The following is a 20,719-nucleotide window of genomic DNA, read 5'->3' as shown; positions in this document are numbered from 1 at the left end:
GAAAGTTAAGAGGAGTTCACTAAAACTTCAGTGAAACTGGGGAGTCATCACACTTCGAAAGGAAGAAGGAGGAATATATGACAGCTTGCATTACAACCTAGAAACTCGGTCACTGCATTTTTATAACCCTTCTGCTAAAACCAGAAATATAATCCTGACCTGCTCCAGAAATTATGATGTCCTATCATATGGCTTGTATGGAAAATACAAGTATACTCTAAGCTTACAGTAGCCCTTTGTTTTGTTTTGCTTTGCTTTTTATCCACCTTGTTTCTCCTAGTCTTTGGTCTTCTGTGTTTGCTAAAGCTATTCAAGAATACAATGCCAAACAACGCCTCATTACTGCTTGAAGATTTTGTTTGAGAAGGCGGCCTCTCAAATGTACTCATCCTAGGCAGCAATAGCTACCTTCACCCACAGTTAGGGTTGTGCAATCGTTTCTATTACAAGAGTCTTTTCTTTCTTTCTTTCTTTCTTTTTTTTCCCTTTTTTTCCCCCTGAAGTTGCTGGTAACTCTGCTAAACTTGACCATTCAGGTTGAAATTTTCCATGCTGGGTGTCTTCTTTGACCTCTTTTACTTAATTTAAAACAAAATAAATTCATTATCATCCATTTTAGAGAACAAGATGATGCAAAATGTGTACACTACCCACATTAGAAATCTTACTGTAAATTGAAGAGCACTGGTGGGTTCACTCCTTCACCTTCTTTGGAGGTCAATACAAAGCTGCTCCGCTTTTTAGATCTGCCTTTGTCATTGCTGTAGTATTTCTTGAAATTTGAAGAAAAGAGTAGCACAGAAACACCTAGGCTGTGCCTGGTTAGAAGAGAGCTAGAGTTTGGAAATTAAATTCTGTAAAAATATGCCAGCCTTTCACATGGAAACCAGCATAGCCTGTAGTGTCACAGCAGTGGCAGCACCTGCCTGGCCTCAGGCAAAGAGCACAGACATCAGAGAGAAGAGGGTCAGCCACAGGCAGGATTTTCCTCTCCAGATCCAGAAATAAAGTCTTGGCCTGTTGTTCATGTTCAGCACATGATTTACTTTATTTTCTTCTTAGTGAAAGTCTTCAGATATGAGTTTTCCACCGTGAGTAGTTTCTCTGTTATCTCAGGTGGGGAAAGGCTGATGAGGAGCTGATGTTCCAGCTACATAAGATAAACCTTGTGAGAACTAAGGTGAAATTTTGATGTTGCTGTTGTTTAGTTTCCTTTCAATATTTTGGAAGCGTTGTCGAATGTAATTCACACACTACCATTAACACTGTAGCCATTCAAAAGCCACATCTTCCATTGCAACTGTATTCAGCTCCCCTTTAGGGCATGACAGTGGTGTGGAGAGTATAGAGAAACAGTTCAGAAATTATAATGTCAAGGTGACCTACTGGAGAGCTACATCCACCTCTGGACTCTGCTCATTAAACTGTATCCTCTGAGACTTCTAACTCTTCCTTAAGAAGCTTCAAAGTGTTACCATTTTCTTTATGACAGGCTTCTTCCTCTCATCCCCTCTCCCTCTGGCTTATGTTAATGAAAATATTGCTACGTAGTGAATAAAGAGCATTATGGCAAGATATCAGACCTTTTGTCATAATAATGAGGTATCAAAAAGAAAAGGCAAAAGTGGGGGTTTTCATGTGTGTATGGTGTTTTAGTAACATTTTTCATATTCTGACAGGAGCTGTAGGAGCAGGTCTGTGATACTGCCACAAGTCTGGAGAAGCTAGAGGCAGGTCTACTGCAAGCACAGAGAAAGCAGGTCTGCCTGGGGCAGCAAACTGCTGTGGGTGGAAAAGTGATGATTGCCACAGTGCCTGCTTGGCCAGCACAAAAACTTTTGAGTACTGTTGGAGTGGTTGCTGCTGCAGAAGGAGTCAGAGTCCTTCCCTGGCAGCTGCTGTGGGCCCTGGTAAATAAGAACAGAGTCTCAGCAGATCTGTCCCCTGTTCTCCTGTTTCTTTCTCTCCTCCTTCTGCCCTGACACCTGCCTCTCCTCCCACAGCAGCAATGGTAACTTTGCCTGTGCAGCTCAGATTATTTGTTCTGTAAGGAAAGATGGGGTTACTGCTGAAGAAATAATAGAATAAGCTTCCTGGAAAAAATTCACTGATTTAGAAGTATTTAAGAGTTTTTCCTCTAAAATGCAGAACACGGAGTTCTAGGAATGAACTAGATACCTTTCTGAGGCTTTGCCACTCATCAGTAATGCAGTTATATCAACCTCAAGCCATCTCGAAATGTCATACGTGTTCTTCAATCCTCTCCCCAACACACTTATGTAAAAAATTATGAAAAATGCAGACAAATGATGTCAAGAAATAATATCCATCTAACTCTTTCAGTATAGGAACAAAACCAGCAAGATAGTATTTCACATTTTCTGGTCAAGTTTGTTCCTGGGATAAATATTAAAAGATGGATAACCCCAGCAGCTTAAAATTTTACTTGTGTTTTGGACTACATTAAGATTGTTCGTCAACAAACAATCACAGTGCAGATCTTTACTTGCGCTCAACTTAAAAAAATTTGCAATGCGGTCATGAAGCTGGAAATGTTTTTGTTTGAGAAAGTTGCAGTGCTAAAGTGTCTGTAATAGAGGATCTCCAATACCCTTTTGATGTTGTTTAACTCTTAGTACTAATGAGTTTTAAGTGGCTTAGTTATCTTAAACTGCTCTAAAGGCTTAGACTGTTATAAGCAGTTTAACTTATAGTTGTGCCGGTCATGGTTTGCATGGTTAGGGATCCCGATTAAAGCAGTGTATGGTCAGGACATGTCAAGACATACAGTTCAGCTATGATGAATGTTCAACATGTTGAAGAAGCCATAATTTTCAGGCTTTTTTTTCCCTGATTTTTCTTTCAAATAGGGGACTATAACATGTGAACATAGAGGCTTTGCAGCATCAAGGCTCAGAGCAAATACGAGTTTCCTCAGAGTAAGGATGTTCCTAAATATCAACTGTGGAACTAAGAGGTGATCTGAAAATCTGAAATGATTTTTACCATCTGAAGTGCTTTTTACCATACTACTTACTTTTGATTTTTCACTGCTCTCTCTGGATTTCTCCCTAGATCATTGAATTAGATCCCAGCTCTTAATTAGTGCTTCACATCTGCTCATTGAAGTGGCTGTTTCCATTGCCCACTCCAACTTGAAGAAAAGCAGTTGACAGAAGTTTTAGAGGTTTGCAACAGCCTGCCTGGAAGCATTCGTGTGAGAGGCAAAGGCAGGTGACCATCCATTGCATACAGAGGAGGCTCAGGGCACATAGAAGAGAAATGGCAGCCAAGACCTGGATTGGGAAGGAAACACAGAGGGCCCGACAGCTGGTGACACTGAGCACACATCCTGTGGCTGTGTGTTGGAAAATGTTGGCTTTGCTAATAATCATCCGTATGGCCTAATTTTTGCTTACACAAATTATATTATTGCATTATATTCAGTTGTGCTGAAAGGCTTTCTGGAGCTCAAGCTACAGAGGAGGGTTGCAGCCCTGTGTTTCTTGTCTAGTGTTGAAGAGGTCCACAGCCAGGTGATTGGCCTCACCATCCTATCACAACTCCTCACTTCTCCTGAGGGTTTATTTGCTCATTGGCAGTGAGCTCCTCCAAGGAGGGATGGCTCTGCCATTGATTCAGTTGGAAATGTAAGAATGGACCTTGCTGAGTGGGCATTTCTGTCTGGAAGATGCTGAACATGCTTGGCACATTGCTAGGAATACTTAATTAATAATAGCATTAATACTGTCTCTCTAGTAAAGATCTTTACAAACACGGAAGAGAGAAAAAAACTACAGCTGTTCATTCACCCTGGGACAGTTTCAGGAAAATCCTTTGCCAGGGACAATTTTGAATTAAAAAGTCCCTTTTACTAGTGCCACAAGCTCTATCTGTGAAAAGAAAGGGGCTGTTTGCATTTGTGCTGAAGAGGTAATGCTGATGTGTTCCTAATTTTTAGATAATACTGCAGAAACCCCTGATAAGAAATACAGCTGAATAGCAAAGAATAAAACCATGCCAGATGCGTTCCTGCAGCTTTTAACTTAGTTTTTAGAGTATATTGGGAACAGATACATTAGTCATAGGCAAAGATGATTGGGGGTTTGGGCTCTGCTTCACCTCTGTCATTTTAGGATGAGACTGGGAACATTCCCCTGCTCCCCTTTCACCAGTCACACCAAGTCCTTCGGCACCATCATGACTTCACCACTTTACATTATAAATACCTTACCAACTTCCTTGTGAGGAAAAATACTGTTATTGTGTCCATGTGACTCAAAGGAAACTGTATGACAGGAGTATTATGTGGATTATCTGATGCTACATTGAAAATGTCAGCAAGTCAGAGAGTTGAAACTGCATCTGACAAATTCCAGACTTTCTTTAAGGCCGCTGGACTTTAGCAGAGGGTGTCTGCATGCTACTAACAAGCTTGTCAACTCACCTACTTAAAATCTCCAGAGTAAAACATACACAGAAATTGGACCCTTTGTGTCAGATCAGAATTTAGAAATAAAAGACATTAACTTTTTAAGTCTGAAATGTTAATTGTTGCCTTTAGATAGCCACACTTAATTATTGAGAGCTCTGGATTGTATATCCAGATTTACATGTCATAAAGGTGCAATCTTTCTGGAACAAAATGCAGTACCAATTTTACTGCATCCAGCAATTTTGTAAGAAATTGCAAAAGAGTTTACATAAAGGGACAGAGAAGAGATAAATTGTGTATTTGTAGCCTGGCTCGAACTTTTCTAAAGAGCTAATGCTTGAGAGAGACCAGAAATTTAAACAACCTACCATGTTCTGCTGGTTCCTAATTGTCCCCGCAAGATCCCTAATTATGGGAAGTCACACAGGAACCAAACAAAGGCACACATAAAACGTTATCTGGAACTGCAGAACAAAAATAGAAAGCATACTGAGAATCCAGAGAAAAATACCTGTGCAATTAACATGAAATAAGAAAATGTAAAGCTGTAAAGGTTTTACTGCTCTGTTATTTGAGACAATAGGGATTTAGTAAAGAAATAGTTTTCATCAGAAGGTGTATGAGTAAGACCACTATAAAAGAAAAACATGTCAGAACCAGAATCTTCACTTGGTCTGTGCTGTCAGCCTGTCTCTATAAAGCTGTGGAGTAGTGATGAGCTCAGCATAGTGCCTGCCTGACATATAAGACTTTGCTTTCTTTTACAGAAGACCCCAGAGAAAGTGAGAGAATCAAAGGTGTTTTTGCAGAGGTGGTTGTCTCCCACACTGCTTCTCTTGTCATCAGGAGAAAAGGTGGAGAAAATGAATCAATCTTAGAGGCTGGAATGAAAAATGTAAGGAAGTCAGAAGTCAAAACTAGATCCAGAAGACAGGGAAGTCCAGGAGGAGATGTAAGGGTTTACCCCAATGCTAGAAAAAATTTTTGTGGACATGAATATGTAGTATTCACCCTTGGGCTGAAAGTGTGAATCCTGGAATAATTCTCCAAGGCAAAGAAAGTAATCTCAGCATTAAAAGGGTTTTCTAATTGAAACATGGGCTGAGACAAAATACAGGCTTTTTCTTAGCTTGTCCTCAGAAGCAGATTCAAAAGGCGACTGAAGAATTTTTTTAAGGTTATTCCTGTTCAAAGAATGAAAAGAGCTTGAAATAACTTGCTAAATATAAATACAGAAGACTTATAGGTCAGGAGGGTACTTTTTGTCCATGCTCGCATCCAAAACTAGATTATCTTTCTTGTCAAACCTTTGCTTCTCAATTCCAAAGGCTGGATGATACCCCTCACCTCTTGAAGCTGAAGCAAAAAACTCTATCCAGAATGGAGTGAGCTGTATTCTGTCATCACAGCTATTGAAATTGCAGTCAATATAAGTCTGACGTGAAAATTGGAAAATAGAGATCGGCTGTGATTTTCATGAAGTTAATCTCCTTCCCAGCAAGGATACTTAATAATTCTTAAAGTGTCCCTTGGATTCCTTTACTTTTGTCCCTGCAGACTTCAGGCAGGACTTCTCTATGAGCCTTATGGATGAATGTTGAAGGCAGCTTTATCCTCTGTTATTTGCAGATATATATCAGCAGGTTAGTGTGGATGGAGGGAAAGGAAAGAACATGCTATCTAACAGACATGAGTATAAGAGACTAGTCCCATAGTGAGCCGTGAAAGATCTATGCAACAAATCACGTCAAAAAAAGCAAAAACTAATGTTTACCTCCCCCTCAGTTTAATGCTCTCAGGTGGGAAAGGGAAATAAAGCAGAAGACAACTGAGGAATAAAATCCAATCATCCACGTGCTGTCAAATGGTTTCATCTGCTCTTGGCAGCACAGGTTGACACAGCTATGTGGTACTGATTCCACCACTATCCTAGTCTGAAAAAAAGAATTGCCTCAGAGGGGCAAGCATTGCTGACAGAAGTTTTGTGCCAGATAAATAGTTAAGTGAAGCTATAGTGGACTATGTTTTTTTCTTTAGGAATTCCACTTTATGGAAGATTACAAATTGCACTTTTATTGAATGAGGAAGAACCCTGAAAAAAAATAATTCCCTTTATATCTTAGACCTGCCGGATAGAAAGAGTTAGGGCTCAGGTTTTCTAAGAGCTGGTCCCAGTAAGTTGGCCTAGCACTTCATTGTGCTGCGGAGACCTGCACTGTGATACTGTGCCAAGAGTACCAAGGAGAAATACCTAGAGGGAAAATATTTGTTGTGCATTCAAAGCAGGGCCCAGCTTGGTGGACAGCATGCAAGGTGCCGAGATTCATGTGGAATGAGGGCAGCAAGGATCAGCATGTTTGTTTATTCGATCTATGACTGTATGAGATGGTGAGCCCAATTCTAGGACCAGGGCGAATGTACCAGGGCTGCATGATGCACAGTGCTGAAATGGTGCATACTTACTCTGCTGTGTTAAATGCTTTTTAAAGAAGTAAAGGGACACTCTGTTCTGGCAGACTGTATATCATGCACAGTCTGTCTGCGCTTCACTGACTTCATGATGAGTCAAGTATGGTCTGTCCTTCCACAGCTGGTGTAAGTCCTCTATATGCATTTAACGCTTTCTAATGGCATTAAATCTTGTGAGCTTTGGCTGAAAAGATAATTAAAATGTGATTTTATGCTTGCATCTGATCCAAATGGAATCTATTGCATGGTGACTCAGTAGTGTGCAGGCCATGTATCAATGGTTGTAGAGTCAGTGTTAAAGTTCATCCCTTCCCTGTGCAGACTGCCATATGGGTTCCTCAGACAAAACAGTTTGTGATCCTGCAGTTGTAGATTATATCACAGTGCCTTACCTCCAACAGGGAACAAAGATTCTAATCCTGACATTTCCTATCCATGACTGGATAATTTTGCCCCTTGGTGATGTTCTTTTAGTGTGTCATATGATCATAAGTCTACACCTGTGAGCGTTTTCTATCCAATACTTGGATAATTTCTCTATAACTCTTCAACAGTGTGCTTTTGCATCTTTCTTTGCAGAGCTTTTGCTACTGCTCAGTTTGTAATCTTTCATGATCAATTCTGCTACGAAACAAAGCAATCTAAGACATGATTGCTTAAGCATCTACAATAATGAGACTAAATGTTTTGGCATGGAGGAGCTGCTGTAAACAGAGCTTCTTTTGTGATGGGTTCCTACTGGAAGTTATTGAAATTTCATATCAGTATTTTTCGTTAAGTTTTAAAACATACTGCTTCCTTTATTACCTGCATCCCTAGCGATTCTCTGTCATTCAACAAATTAATAACACAGCTGTGTTAGGAGTCAGCTTTGCATGTGAACTTGAGGGTGACTTTCACCAGAATGCAATTCAGCTGCATACTGTGCCAGATGCCAGGTGTTGAGGCCAACCTGGGACAAATACTGAGCTGGCTTGTTACAGAGCTCTTGGAAGGGAGGCTGCTTTTGTGCCTCTGCCAGAAAAGAAAAGGATGAGCAGCCTTCCTTGCTGTGAGGCTACTCATCATACCTCTAACCAGAGACTGCTGGTAGCTGTCCTCCCATTAGGAGCTAAAGCAGCTAACCTGATTTTTAAATGGGAGCCTGTCCTTGGTAAGATCAAAAGCCTTCACACTGGAAATTGAGCACACTTTTAAATAAATGCATCACCTCTCCAGAGCAGTGTCAGGTTTTCAGCGACATAACAAAAGTTAATTTAGCTGACATAAGAGGAACAGATACTGAGATATAATTATAGAATGGTTTGGGTTAGAAGGGACCTTTAAGATCATTTAGTTCCAAGCCCCCTGCCGTGGGCAGAGACACCTTCCACTGGACCCTGTTGCCACATCCATCCTGGCCTTGAACCCTTCCAGGGACAAGGCATCCACAACTTCTCTAAACAAACTGTTCCAGTGCCTCACCACCCTCCCTATAGAGAATTTCTTCCTAGTATCTAATCTAAAGCTATCCTCTTTCAGTTGAAAAGTCATTCTTCCTTGTCCTATCACACCATGACCTTGTGAAAAGTCTCTCTCCAGCTTTCTTGTCAGCCCCCTTTAAGTATTGGGAGGCTGCAACAAGGTCTCCTCTGGAGCCTTTTCTTCTCCAGGCTGAACAACCCCAGCTGTCTCAGCTTGTCATCATAGGAGAGGTGCTCCAGCCCTCTGATCATCTTTGTGACCCTCCTCTGGACTCTCTCTAACAGATCAATGTCCTTCTTATGTTGGGGGCTCCAGATTTGGATGCAGTACCTACCATGGGGTCTCATGAGATCAGAGCAGAGGAGCAGAATCACCTCCCTCAACGCTGTTTTCGATGCAGCCCAGAATACGTTTGGCTTTCTGGACTGTGAGCACACATTGATGGGTCATATCCAGCCTCTCATCAACCAACACTCCTCCTTTGATCTATGATCCTAAGATCTACTCCTATGACAGAAAATGAAAGGAAGGGAGGGGTTATGGATGGGAAGAGAAGTGGTGGTGACACTGCGTAGAGATCAGAGGAGCGAGGACAGATCATGCTGCTAGCCCTGATACTGGAAATAACAGCTGTCCATATATTCTGTACCCAACCAGAGGTGGTGGCAGCAGAAGACAGTGTGACTCTCCATCACTCTGGAATAGGCAAATTAGACAGCTGGGTCATAGCTGGTTCACATGCTTTGGTTTCCTGCTCTGGGAAATTACCTGCTTTTTTTCATTCCCATGTCCAGCCCTGCACCTGTGTACACATGACCTCAATTATTTCTCCTTATGCTTCTATTGCACTACTTTTTCCTTCTCCCAGCTACATCCCTGCACATTCTTTTTCAGGTCCACTGAGAGGGAAAGACATAACCAGCACTCCTTTGTAGGAAGTATGCCCTTTTAATTCAAATGGTAGCAGTGTGTGAGATCATACTGAGCATCTTTGTTTCCATCTCCGGCTGCCTACCTCTGCAGGGTGGGCCGTTGCACACGTGTCAGATCTAGCAGTAATATGATGGATTGTCTCACAGCAAACACAGCTCAAGGATATGAAAAGACAACAAGCATTCCCCCAATTTGTCAGTTAGAGTAAATATTAGCTTAATTAGTGGGGACTTCTCTCTCTGGCATGCCAGCACATACTTTCAGTTTTTGCAACAGCATCTTTACCTCTTGTCTGCAAACTGCTGAGGCCATGCTGACTGGGAAACTACCCATGTGCCTGCACCCAGGAGAGCAAGGGGAGCATTTTTCTCTGTGTTGCAGCCAAACCCACTCTCTTCCAGCACAACAAAAGCCCGGTACACAAACTTCATGCTGGAAGTGTTGAGAGGGGGGTGGCAGAGTAGGAAAAGATAGAAGTGTGACCAGAAGGCCAGTGCCCCAGATATCTCTGGCCTGGAAGCTATAACTGTGATTCAACAGCAACAGAAAAGCCCAAGAAAAGTGAGCAGCTTCTCTTTTGTCCCAAAAGAGACCAACGCTAATCCAGGGAATGTGATGGAGGTAGCCACAGTTTTGTCTGGACCCTGGGGACCTGCCAGCTGTACCAAGCTGGGAGCCAAGACAGTGCTTCCACAGAAGTGAGGGAATGTGGGCATCAGCTGGAGAGAGATGATGAACAGAAAGGAATTGGCAGAGGGAAACAGAGAGGGTGTCTGTTGGGGAAGTGGTTGATGTTCAGCAATACTTGTCCTGGGAACAGTGCTAGCCTAATAAGGGCATTGATTTGGAGATTGCAGTGCCTTCTGTGGTACAAAGGTTAGAAAGAATATTAAGCTTAGCAAGCCCAGCAATGAAGTAGGAAAGCCAAGCTAGCTCACAGAGTAAAATCCAAGAAATGGTTTAACTCTATCATAGGCTTGCATAGAATTGCTTATTAAATTGCTAGGCCTTGCTGTTGAATGTGAGTTGCAAAGCTTTAAAATGCATCCTTCCATCCTATTTTCTGATACACAAAGAATGTATGGCAGGCTTGTTTGGATCTCATAAAAGGCTGGGAGGGTGTTTCTGTTCCTCTGGAAAAAGAACAGGGAGAGATTTCCCCCAGTGAGTTGTGGATTGGATTGGAGCAATGCCCCTGCTGCTCCCATGCACCCCAGTGTCCAAACAGCCTCCCACACAGAGGGTACTGTGTGCTTGCACACAGGGAGCGGGTGTGGAATAGCTTGGGTTCTGCAAATGATTTCCTCCATCATACATATAGGCTTTTGTCACAGAAAGCTAAGCATCCATGCAGACATTTTTGCCATTTCCACTGTACCAGTTTAGTGACACACCTGAGACTGTGCACTACTGAGGTTTCCTCAACTGAAAATTAAGAGTTAGTTACACAGCCCTTTGCACTGTTTTTAAACTAATCTTTAGCAATTACTTTAAAAAAATTTTTTAAGATCCCTTTCAAACCTAACTAGTGCAATTTTCTTGTGGTAGCAGAGGCAAAGAGAAAAAAGGGAGGGAAGAGGGCAGACATGGATCATCTGTATGTGTATGTGCATGCTGCCTTTAAAAACAAGGCCTGGCTCAAGCATTTGAATGTCATAGTTTCTTTTCTCTTTAGATGCTAGTATAGAAACTTTTATGAGCTGCCAGCTATTGATAATATACCTGGGTGGGACAGCCTCCAGTTGGATTTGTACTAGTTACTTTTTCATTGTGATTTCAAACAAGACAGAAGCGTGCCTGGAGCTGAGAGAGGGCATAAGCAGGTGTCACCACCTCTTAAAATTATGCTCTCTGCCAATAACTTGCTCTTTTCCTGTGGAAGAGTAATTTAGTTTCTCTGTGCTTGGGATGGTGGCTTGATGACAAAGTCTTCTTTGGTAATGCATATTTCAGGTATTGCTTCTTCATTTCCCACCATCATCATCCTCTCCTTTGCTTTTTCCTTCCTCCACAGCTCATTCCTGCTCCTCTGACATTGCATGCTACCACTATGTTCATCATTAGTCAGCATTTTCCAAGCACTGTTGTCACCCTGGTAACTACTGAGACTAAAAAGCAATACAACACTAACAAAAACCCCTGTGTTAGGTTTGTTTGTTTTTCAGTTGGAAGTTACACCATCTGGTTTATAAAGTAGCACACAGTTCAAGGTCAGCCTGTTGGGCGGTGGCAATGGCACAAGGAAGGAGTGAGAACGAGGTAGAAGCAGCAGTTGCTGAAGACTTTGCTGCCATCACTTTCTTTATACTGTCAAACTCCATTTCAGCATTAAACAGCAATGAGAGAAGGTGCTATGAGTCATTGCTAAAGATTGTTTACAAAAGGTTTGGAGATCCTTACAGTTACCTTGCAAAGAAATATCCTTGAAGAACAGATATCACTATTGTTACTCTACATTTTCCAGCAGAAAGTAATAAACAAGAATCATTGCAGGTCATGGCTAGTTTTAGAGCATGAACTTCCTCTTGTGAGGAAGACGCCTGTATTGTGTAAGAATCATGTTTTGAGAAAAAGGAGGGTGGAGGGGTTGTTAGTTGGCCGATACATTTCTGTTGTTTAATTGCGGGAAGGTAGAGGGAAGACTCACAGCTATGGGTCAAGCTTTTGACCCTGTTCAGTATGCAGTTGGCTGAGCATTTTTTGTCTACCAGGCTGCAACTGTTCAGAGCAGTGAGGCCATGATTTGCAGTAACCAGCTGAAATCTTACAATTCTCACATTTCACCAAGTTGTTTGTTGTCATTCCTCTCCCTGAACTCAGTTGTCCCATCTGTGGTTCTGGTACAAGCATTTATGTGGTATGTCAGACAGCCATTTTGAGGGGAAAGTTATTTTTCATCCTGAGATAAATGAGCAGCCAGGTGAACAAACACTGGGTTCAGCTCAAGCAAGAGTGAAGTGCCAGGAGGATGAATGAGTGTTTAAAGGTGAAGAACACTAAGGCTTTTTAAGCCAAGTTGAGTAGCTGTGGCATCTCAGTCCAACCAGAGTGAAAAAGGGAAATGAGCTCTTGCCTATCTTCTGGATGTTTTGACTTTTGCCTTTTTAAAAGGCAAATGAACAGAAAACATGCACCAAGACTTGCCAGCTAATTACAGCCAGGAGAGAAAAGGAGGAAGGGAAACCATAAAAAAAGTTGAGCAGAAAGATCTTATAAAAAACATTTTCTTTTGCAGAAATCTGTTTATAGAAGAACATGCAAAGGCAAATCTCTTTCAGTGGGTTCTCTGATTTGTCTGCAGGTTCACTGCCCTCATAACACTCATCACACTGATGTACTGGAGATTCACCATCAGATCCCTGCACCAACCACTGCACAGCTCAGCTGCCACTTTGGGTAACCCAGAAAGCTGGAATAGGCTCTAAGGCTGGTTACCCAGCTTTGATCTGGCTGCAAACCTTCTTAGCAGAAATCGCTAGGTCTAACACAAGAGAAGGGCTTGAATCACGCAGCAGCCCAGGGGCTGAGGAATTTGAGCCAACTGTGAAACAGCCAGGAGACAGATCAGACACCCACATTTCTCCATCCCATAGGATACCTAGCACGGGAGCAAGAAAGTAGAATTTCGTGAACGCAGTTGGCCATGCAGCACACTATACATTATACAGCACATTGTTCCAACCAAGCAAGAGCTCTATTTTACAGAAACACTGAGATTGGGGGATCGTTGCACTAAATGTTTTGTGCGTGAGACTGAGACAGAGTGTCTGTTTAAAAAGCCTGTAATGCCTCCAAAGACATCTCTGATGTGGTGGGAAAGGCTATCATCTGCATAGGACCATTCAGCAGGTAACAATTCCTCTGCAGTTACATTGGTGCAGGTTTTTGGGGGATTTGATATGGGAGCTCAGTGAGAAGGAGTTGCTTTGATGACTAGAAGGAGTGGAGGAAGATTAAGGAGAAAAGAGGGAAGAGAGGTGAGAATGAATTGTGGAGGGGGAGTGGTCTGAGGGGATCAGAAAGGAGGATGTAGGAGCAAACCGCTATGTGAGAAAAAAATACCTGATTTAAAATGGCATTGAGAGAATATGGATGACATTGTGAGTAGAGCTTTGAGCATGCTGGTATGATTCTATGTCTGTTCCTGCCAGCCTTCAATACAACAACCAGTGCACCCTGCTCTTTGCAATACATATTTTATCTTTACCTTTTCTTCTTTTTTCCACACGAACATGTATGGCTCTGGGTTAGAAGACTGCCCATGGCTCTCTAAAGGGAGTCAATCAATCTTATGGAGTTACCGGTGTGAGGAATATTTGTTTTTAGAAGAGTTTTTGGAAGTGAGGGGGCAAAAGAAGGGAGGACCCAAGCAACAGTAAAAATATCTTTTTTTCTTATATGCTGCTGCTGTACACTGCTAACCTGTTACCCCAAATATGGCTGTGTTTTGGGATCAGGAAAAGTCCTTGTAGCACCCTGTGGGATCTCATGAGATGGAATGCACTAGGCCAATGTGAAAATTATGCAGCACTTATCCTTTAATTACCAACTCTGTCCTTGCTCATGGGGTCAACATTCTCTTCTGACTGGACTTTCCATTTCTGTAGAAATGCCAGCCCTGTTCTGTAGAAATTCTGTGTCATTTTGTATGGTAGTTGTTTTGTATGGCACAGCTTTAAACACTGCAGGCTGCTTCTCCTTTTTCCCCCCTTTATTGCTTGCTTGCTTTTATTTTGCTCTTTGTTTCTTCCACCGTATTGTTCATTTATTTGCACTCTCTTTGTGCCTTGTCTCAAGGCTGTGAGCAATTTCTCAGTGCAGGGAATTCATTATGCTACCACGTCATAATGAAAAGAGCTCCCTTTCAGAGACAAAGGAGTGGTTTTTTAAAGGGAAAACCATGTTATCCACAGCTTCATGTTTGTACAGCGCAATGTACAAACAGTGTCCCCTTTGGCACGACTTTATCTACTACTCTTTATGACCAGGTATGAACTGAGGAGGAGAGAAATTATGACAAAGGAGCTAGTTGAAGCCTGTTGAAGGGGAGAGTGAGCAAGCAGGGCAACTGTCCAAAGCCACAGATCAACTCATAGAAAGCAGCTATGATTTGGCACAAGGCATCTAACAAATGGGTGGGGCCAGAGAGCAGGGTCTACACCTTTGTGTGAGGTGTCACAGTTCTGCTTCTGAGCTGCTGCAGTTTACAGGCAAATGCAATTCATTGGACTTGATGATCTTAAGGGTTTTTTCCAACTTAAATGATTCTACGATTACCTTGAGCTTACTACTATTAGAGTGAAAAAGATGAACAGGGATGCTAGGAAGGGGAAAATTAAGGATGCTTTGTCAACTCTACCACACTACATTAAAAAAATGGTACCTTCTTGAGCCTGGACTGCCAGGTGGGTAATAAAAGCCCCGTTGGGGCTCACTGTAGTACACTAGACTTGCCCTGAGTTTGGCCTACTAGAGCTCCATGGAGAAATAGATGTTACTGAAAAAGGTAATGGAGACTACTGTTGCCTGTGGGCAAGAGTGGGGAAGGAAACTGAAAGAAAAGTCCTGAAATTAGGCAGAGCCATAGCACAAAAACTTTATAAGCTAGGACCTAGATTCCATGCTGCCGTCTGTAGGCACTTCTGCTGATGCCAGTGTGCGGTCTCTGGCTGGGGAGCACTCAGAAAACAACATATTCTGCAAGATAGGAAGAGAGGGTAGTTTGAGCTGGTGCTCTGTAGTGAAAGTAGAACTTGCAGAGTTGCTTGATACAAATAGAGTTCCATGAAAATAAAGCTTCCTATCTGTACTCCCCCTATACAAATACTTGCCTGGCACTGTGATTTGGTATTGTTCTTTGGCAAAACTAGGGCCTGAGAACTGCCCTTGTATAAATTCCCTTGCTGACATCCACACCTGAACACTTAGATTTGGCTTCCAGGCGTTGGTGCTGAAATCAAAGAATCATTTAGATTGGAAAAAAACTTTAAAATCATCACTTTAATGTGTGACACAGTGAAAGAAGTTGTGTGCAAATACCTATTCCTTGTACCCAAATGAGCTTTTCATGTTTATTCTTCAAGTTGTGGATATTTCTTTACATATCATAAGATTTGTAGCCTCCATTTCAGACATAGGTGTGACTTCTAATAAGCAATTAAGTCCATGGTAAGTTAATCAGTCTATAATTAGCTTCAATCTGTGTTTCCATTAGCTGCAACATCCTTTACCTGCCACTGAGCACCCAGCAGTAAAAGGTGTAAAAATTCTCGTGACCTTGGAAATGCATCCTAAAAACTGAAGCAATCTTCTCCAGACAGATATTTGCAGACTACTGAGAACACATAGCAGGAGCTGTGTGGTATCCTCAACTGTAGTATTTAGTAAAGTTTAGTTCTTTTATTAGTCTTCAGAAACTATGACAGATAACTGATGGGAAAGTAAGGATAAATGGTCCCTATTAAGACACTTTTTGTCTTGATGTGTATCAGTTTTGAAATAGCTCTGGCTTTACAGTCAAGAAAGAATTTTTTTAAAGTCAAATAGTGATGTAAAGACACAGGCACTTAATAGGACTTTAGGTTGCTACCAGGCACAGCAGGGAGGACAGATACCTTAGTCCCACTAAATCTTTAGTTAGATATTGTATAAACCAGCTTGCAGCTGGGTTTGGTTCTTTCCCTGCTGTGCCTTTATGTATCAGTTTGTCTGAGTGGATCCTATCTAGTGTTTCTTTAACATGCCACAATGCAGGGTTAAGCTTGGACGCTAGCTATTCCTCTCAGTAGTATTCTCGTGCGTTTTTTATAATCTAATGGTATTTTAGTGTGTGCATTTTTCATCAGATGCAAAAGACTGCTGAGAGTGCATTGCCACAAAAGAAAGCATCTGTCCTAGAGTGTGGGCAAAGCTAAAGACAAGCAGGAGCTGGAAGGAAGAGTGCTTTCCTCATCAGTGCTTCTCCCTACACACTTTTAATGGTAAAAATTGCCACTGACAGAAAGATGCTAACAGTGAATAGTCTAGACAGCCCATCAGAACCATTCAGAAGGTCTATACAAAGCATGGGTATCTATAATCAACTAATTTTTAACTCCGTGATTCAATCATGGCCAGGCTTCGCGAACGAAGATTTGGGAAGACACTACCCACGCTTGTTGCAAGGGTGTTGGTGGCTAAAAAGGCCAATATGAGATAGACATGTCCGGTTGCAAAAGGCACAGCAGAAAAACTCCCCAGGTGGTACACTCTGCAAGGCACGATTCTTTCTCCGTGATTCAAACAACTATGTTAATAGCAGCATTATCCAAACTAGAGGAAAGTTCTTTCTCTGCGGAGCTTCCTGGTTTCCTAAGTCCTCCTTCACATTCAGTTATCTGCCCTGACAGAGCAAAGAGCCATGATGAAAAGGGACAGAGGTTATACATGCACGGGGAAAGCTTTGAGGTGTGGTAGGAAGATTCACATGTAAAAGGTGAGGTGAGCATCCAGCACTATAGCAAAGAGCAGAATACTTGTGAAGGCAAGGAAAAAAAGCCAAGTTAGGGAACTGATCCCACAAAGACTTTTGGGGTAGTAACCTGGAGGAGAAAAAAAAAAGAAATTTTATTCTACAACATTTTTATTTTTGTGTGTGGTTTTTTACTGAACCATAGTATTTTCTCTAAAGTATAATTTTTCAAACGTGTCATTTAGGTTCAGCTAGAGCACTCGCAGTGTCTGAGAGTGCTTTTCCTCTTTCTCATTGTTGATTTTTTGCTTCTTAGAAAGTTTGAAAATGGAAAATTCTCTTTTCCATTCTGTTTGACACAATGTAATTGCCATCAGCGTGTGCTCTTGCAGAGACAGTGCAACTTTACCTTGTATTTTCCAAAGGAAGATATTTTGCTGAAATATGTTTGGGACTTCACTATGAGTGGTTTGTGCACACCTTGTAGAAGACTCGGTTGCATTATGGGGAGCTGGAGGGGTCAGAGGAGCCTGCAATAGTTCTCTGTGCAACAAGCAGTTTTCTGTACATGGGAGATTTCATGTGATTTAATATGCTGCATTCTTCTAGAGCATTCTCTCCTTCAGTTTACTGCCTCATCCTAGAGAAACTGATGTGTATGGTCTAGACAAGGGGTCTGGGTGGTAGGTAGTGACTGGCAGGCAGCACCCAGAGTGTGGTAGTCCTTTTCAAACTAGTAACCTGTCACAAGTGGGGTCCTTCAGGGATCAGTATTGGACCCAAGGTTGTTTACCATCTTTATCAGCCATCTGGATTATGGGATCGGGCATACCTTGATGAAGTTTTCCAATGATGCCAAACTGAGTGGGAAAGTGAACACTTTGGGAGAGCTACTCTGGAGAAAAACCTGGATAGGCTGGAAGAGTGAGCTGACAAGAATCTCATGAAGCTCAACAAAGACAAATGTAAGGTTTGTGAAAACATAATCTGGGAGTGCAGCACAGGCTGCAATCCACCCAGCTGGGGATCAGCTTGATGGAAAAGGACCTGGAGGTCCTGATGGGCAACAGCTCAATGTGCCACAGCAGCACTCTCTTCACTTAAAGCAACCCAACAGGATGCGGGGTTGCATCAACAAGGGCATCACCAGCAGACATAAAGAAGTCACTGTCTCCTTTTACTCAATGCTTGTCAGGCCACACCTGGAATACTGTGTTCAGTTTTGGTCCCTGCAATACAAAAAAGATGTGGACAGGCTGGAGAGGCTCCAGAGGAGGGCCACAAAGATGATCAAAGGTCTGGGAAGCCTGCCTTATGAGAAAAGGCTGAGGAAGTGACTGGATTTTCTCAGCCTTGAGAAAAGAAGACTTAGGGGAAACCTTATCACTGTGTTTATCCAGCATTAGAAGGGTGGCTACAAAGAAGATGGAGACTCCCTTTTTGCTCTGAGTCCCATGGAAAGACAAGGGGTAGCGGGTACAAGTTACTTCTGGGAAGATTCTAGTTAGACACAAGAGGAAAATTTTTCACAATGAAATCAATCAGCCATGGTAATAGTCTCCTGAGGGAAGTGGTGAACTCCTCAACATTGGACACTTTTAAGATTTGCCTGGACAGGGTGCTGGTGTGTCTTGTCTAGACCATGTTTTTGCCAAGAAAGGTTAGATTAGATGATCCTTGTGGTCCCTTCCAACCCGTTATTCTGTGGTTCTATGATTCTATGATTCTGACACTGGCTTAAAATGACCCCAAGGAAAGCTTGCCATTCATATGGGGTGTCTCATCCAGTAATGGAATAAGAAACAGCTGCTGCATACTCAGTGCACCCATAGCTATGTTACAAATGCTGCTTTCACAGACAGGTGCTAACTAGGCACTGCAACTGTTACAACTTGGCGGAGTTCCTCAGCAGTTCCCCAAAGTTCTATGACTGAGGGAACATATCCTATCTTATTACACCAGACAAATGGTTTCCAACATTCTTCCAATTTGCCAGCCACTAAAAATTCCAGCAGATTGTAGGATCCTGTGGAGAGAGTAGGTTTTCTTTTCTTGGTCTTTATCCCTGGGTTCCTAATATATAATTCACAGGCTCCTGGGATCTCAAATACTATGGGTTGAAAACCACAGTACTAGATCAGTAATCAGATCCGCTGGTGAAATGAACAGATTTATTCCTGGCTGCAAGTAGTGCAGAAGCAGGATGCAGAATCAGTCCTGTTCCATTTGCTTGTTGGTAGGCAATGTGTTCTTGTGGATAAAGCACTGGTCTGGCAGTCAGGAAATGGGGTAGCAAGCAGGACCTATACTTGCAACTGTATAAAGCATGCTGAAATACGTTTCTGCTTTGCAAAGCAGAAAGTGTGGTTGATACTTGTGGAGAGGTGAGACAAGTACATAGCCCAATATTTTTGAGCCATAAAAACAATATTGGATAGAAAACTGGTTTCTGAAAAGGCAGGTAATGAAACATGTTCTTTGGCTAGAAGTTCTGAAAAAGACCTTTCCTGAGGTAGTGTTACTACAGAGAGACCTTTTCCTGGGACGCTGACAAAAGTGGATTTCCTAGAGTGATGACAGCAGTAATAGTGCTGAAGATTTTGTGTTTCCATTTCCTAGTGCCACCAGAGCAAATTTCCTTTTCTGTGTAGAAGACCTGTTTCTCCTGTACTACAGGAGGCAATAGTAGCACAGTACTCCATTGAGAAGTTCTGTATGTCTCCAGTTAAACTGCGTGAGCTGGCTGTGGGTCATCCTATTTGTTAAAGACACCATCCATCTTTTAACTTTGCCAACAGACTTCAGAGGAGCATCACATTCACCTAATAAAATACAAGGACTAAATTTTTCATTCTCCTTCCAAATTGCTGTGTGAACACAACCAGCGGGTGGGACATCATCACTCTGTCTTACACCTCCTCAGTGAGCTACTGGACTGATGAAGCTCTGTAAGACATGAAGGTTTTCACAAGACTTACGTGGAGAAGTGAATATTGGGTGTAGGAGAAAGTCTCATCTTCCCACTAAACATGCCTTTTAGCCCTATGGATAGAAATATAGGAACAATCTGGATATTGCTTTTCTAAGATGGGATAGATAAATGAGGGCTGCTCTCTTGCTGATTGGATATGCATTAAAATGCTGAACAGGTTCCTGAAAACCTGCCGCTAATTCTTCATATCTCACAGTGCCAGAATGTTTTAGGTGGTTCTTGCTGCTTTCCTCAACAGCCAGTTCTTGCAGCTGGGTGTTTGGAAAGCAGACAGTTTGTTTTTAGTGATCAGTTTTAACTGTGCACTAAAAAAGGATTTCTCTCAGAAAGGGAGACAGTATACGAGGATCTTAAAATATTTCCATGATTGGAAATGAAAGCTTCTGAACCTCTTCAGAAAGGAGTTTCTGAAGGAGAAACTACAAGGAGCAGAGGACTTTATTCTGTCATCTCTTCAAGGAATCAGCCCTAATTTGGTGGCTGAAGAGAACGGCATGCTTTAGATTTAGTCTGTGTGAGGTACAGAAATAAGAGATAAAGGGGCATCGCTTCTTTTCTAGGTACACAGAGTATTTCAAGCATAATATCTGTACTCTGGCTGTCCTGCACCAGAATGAATCTGGATTCTTTCCACTGCAGACAGAGACAGAACACCCTGTGATTTACAGCTGAATCTTCGTGTTTGGAGGCATTCAGGGACAACCCTAGACAATTATCCGTGACCCACTGTACTTGTATGCAGTTTTTATTCTACATCTGACCTCATGTCACCTCCATATATCTACTAAGTACTGCTGATGTCATATTGAGTTCTAGGAGTTGCAAGTGTACAGTACTTGTCTAATAATCTTGTAACTACTGAAAGGCTTCTCAGGAGTGGGATGTGTTGTTTGTTACTGCCTTTAGTGTGTCCGGTCACCACCTTTCTTTTATCACACATACTCATATGGCGTTAGAGAGCTGCCTCACAGACACT

This window comes from Lepidothrix coronata, unplaced genomic scaffold (genome assembly GCF_001604755.1).
Source record: "Lepidothrix coronata isolate B3197 unplaced genomic scaffold, Lepidothrix_coronata-1.0 Scaffold333, whole genome shotgun sequence".
NCBI lineage: Eukaryota > Metazoa > Chordata > Aves > Passeriformes > Pipridae > Lepidothrix > Lepidothrix coronata.
Note: the sequence above shows the minus strand (reverse complement) of the source record.